This window comes from Narcine bancroftii, chromosome 11, assembly GCF_036971445.1.
Source record: "Narcine bancroftii isolate sNarBan1 chromosome 11, sNarBan1.hap1, whole genome shotgun sequence".
In the NCBI taxonomy this organism is placed as follows: Eukaryota; Metazoa; Chordata; class Chondrichthyes; order Torpediniformes; family Narcinidae; genus Narcine; species Narcine bancroftii.
Genome location: NC_091479.1, coordinates 88,980,397 through 88,984,100, shown reverse-complemented (window position 1 = coordinate 88,984,100; position 3,704 = coordinate 88,980,397).

Genomic DNA, 3,704 nt, shown 5'->3' with positions numbered 1-3,704 from the left:
CATTTGCCATATTTGCTCTGGTTTCCTCTCTCCTCATAGGGATATCTTTCTTGCACATCTTCAGTTTTGTTTTTATCCTGTCTTTCATGTTCTCTTTCCTTATCCTACTGCCTTGCTGTGATTTAGAAGAAAGCTGTTATTGCTTAGTTGTTAGGGGGTTGGACTTGCATTAATAATGTAATAAGACAATTATGCATTAAATAATAATGTTCTATTATTATACATACATATTCAATAATAGAAGAGCATTACCTCTATTATTGTTCAGTCATTCCTCTCCTCCATACTGCAAGAGATATCCTCCATTAGTTTTCTCCATGTCTGCTTTTTCCTTGGTTCTGGAACTACTTACTAATAATGCTGAGTTGTGTTTCTAAGTCTGCTACAGATTTCCAGCAGTCAAAGAATTTTGTTTTGTTATGGTTTGTACATGCCAAATAAAACTTGATAATGATAAACAATAGTTTCAACAGTCAGAAGTCAGGAACCTTTGAAATTATATCCTTAAATGATTCAAGTCTTTTTTAAAAATACAAAATACACCTTTACCTAATGCTATTGCCTATAGTTTTCAGTTTTGATAAGAGTAATGCTCCTTATGTCAAGTCCAGTTAGCAAACTTCAACATATTATAGAAGATCCTGAAGATGTAAATCAGATAAGGTATATCTGAGTAAATAAGTTAATATTTCAATAGTAGCATTGTATCAGAGCTCAATTTTTGCTTGTAATTTGAAAATTTGTCACATTCATTATTTTTCAAACATTGCTTGCCATTGAAATGGTTATCATTTTGAATATACAACATTTTCCTTCAACTTGCTGAATCAGTGAATGTCACTGGCACAACAGGCCTTTTGGTCCATCTTGCCTCACTGAGCTACTCCCATTTGCCTGCATTTGGCCCACATGCATCTAAACATTTCTCATCCAAGTATAATTAATGTCTTTTAAACATTATAATTATTTGTGCCTCTACCACTTCCTCTAGTATTAGGTAAACCATCCCTTTTAAATCTTTACCCTTTCACCTTAAACCTGTGCCTTCTAGTACTAGATTCCTCTAACCTGACCATTCAGTTAGTCTAGCAGTTAGCACATAGCTGTTACAGCGCCAGTGATCCAGGTTCAAATCTGGCACAGTCTATAAGGGTTTGTACGCCTCCCCACATCTCTTCTGGGTGCTCTGGTTTCCTCCGACCATTCAAAATGTATGGAAGGTGAAGGTCAATTAGGTGTACAATTAAATTAAGCCAAATTAAAATTTTAAATTAAATTCATCTTAACTATGCAAGGTCACCCATCCATCTTCTATATTCCCTGAAAATCAGTCCCAGTCTATCCAGCCCTCCTTATAATTCAAGCCTTCCAGTCTCATTCTCAGTGGCAGACGAAATACAATACTGAAAAGTGTAAGCATTAATAAGACTAGAATATGCATGAAAAATGTTTGGAACCTATGAATTCTAAAGAGTCAAGGGAAACTGGTGTTCATGTCCAACAACCCTGAAGGTAACAGCAAAGGAAGATAAGGTGATTAAAATGCATATTGGATATTTGCCTTTGCTAGCCAGAGCACAGAATACAAGAGTGGGTTTATAGTGCAACTTTATAAAACCTTGCAGGTGACACTCCATTACAGCTATTCATAAAACAGAAAATTATCCATACAGAATAAAATATGCACACACAGTATTTATGTCAAATGGAAGTAAATAAAGAACAAAGAGTTAAACAAGAAAAAATAAAAAACTATTTTTGCAACCTGATTCTTGACACATGCAGATGATGCAACTTCACTACAGTACTTCTTCAGGAGTTTGCAGAGGTTCAGTCCAACACCGGAAACTTTAGCAAACTTCGACAGATGTGTAGTGGAAAGTGTGCTAACTGGCAGCATCCCAGCCTGGTATGAGACTGAGTGGAAAGCCCTGCATGAGGTAGTCGGCACAGCTCAGTACATCACAGGCAGAACTCACTCCACCATCGAGAAAATCTACATGGAATGCTGCTGTCAGAGAGCAGCTCCAATCATCAAGGATCCACACCACCCAGCACATGCTCAGTTCTCACTGCTGCCATCAGGAAAGAGGTGTCGGTGCCACAAGATTCGCACCACCAGGTTCAGAAACAGTTGCTACCCCTCCACAACAAACTCAATCAGGGACTCATTTAAGGACTTTACTTTTGCACTTTATTGGTTTATTTTTCTCTCTGCATTGCAGTTTGTTTAAATGTGTTGGTTGAGCACAGTTTTTTTTTGCAATATCAATAAGTGGTCATTTCTGCCTCACCTGGAGGAAAAAGAATGTTATGTCATGTACACATGTACTCTGACAATAAAATTGAAATCTTAAATCTTGCAAGGGCTGCAATTCATGGAGAGAGATCTGCAGTGAACCGGGGTGTGGGGTGGTGGGGGGCGGGGGGGTGGGGGTATTGGGGAAAAACAAGAAAGATCTCAAATTTTCAAAACAGGAAATGTAGACCTGGTGTAATTTTCTCTCATTTCAAATCCTAGTTGTTCCAAACTGATTTGTATAGTCTTCCCTGGCAAATATAATAATGTTGATTTCATTACCAAACTGGTAGCTGGAAGCCTGGAATACTGCTTTGCTTGAACTCCAACATGGCAGTTGGAGAGTTTAAAGTCAAGTAATTTAATAAATCTGGAATATAATGATGGTATCAGTAATCTGATGTGCAACTATCAGAATGTTTTAATCAAAATTTTTTCTCATGTCCTTCAGAGCAGAAAAGCTGCCACCATTGTCCAGTCTGGCCTCTGCTTCATTCCAGGACAACAGAGGGTAATTAGACATGAACAATAAATGCTAGCCTTGCTGGTAATTTCATATCTTATGAATGTCTACTGTGGACTGAATTGGAGAAACCACAAGGGTATGCTATCAGAACTACTGACCTCTATCATGCCTTCTGCGTGAAGGTTGCAGATTCTTCCTGCCACCACAGGGGTTTCTGATTCTGATGGAAGGAGGGAAAATCAAGGCAGGGGTTGGGGTGATGAGTAGGAATGTGTATAATTAATGCAAATGGATGAAATGCAGGCCCAATGAGCCAAACAATCTATAGCTGTCCTCTAGGACTCTATATCAAAGTATAGGCTGTTTACCCCTCGAGCCTGCTGAACCATGCAATATGATTACGGGTGATCATTCACCACAGCACTACCTTCCCACAATCTTTATTCCATGCAAGCTGTCATGTCTCCCGACTTCCTGACTGAACCTGTATACCTCTCCATGTTTTTTTCCTTTTGTAGATATCTAACATTCCATTATTCTGCATCTATGCTATCCCTATGGGGGTTAGTTGCACATTTTCACCATTGTCTAGGTAAAGAGTTTTCCCTTGGATTTAATTTTATCCATTTAAAAAAATATATATTTATGACCCCTAAATCATAAAAATTCTCAATTCCATTTTGAATAATCAAATACTCAATGATGACCATCTTCACACAGCTTCGATTTGGCACAAAACTATTTTAAATAATTGTCCAATAACAAAAAATTCCTGTTGATCCAAATAACATCAAGGCACTTACACCAAATCATCTCCTACTTCTTAAATCTAAACCTTTGATGACTCCAGGTCAATTTCAAAAAGAAGTATTTATGCAAGACTCACAATGACCCATATGCCTGCAGACACCCCGACCCACCTGCAACTCAAATGTCTGG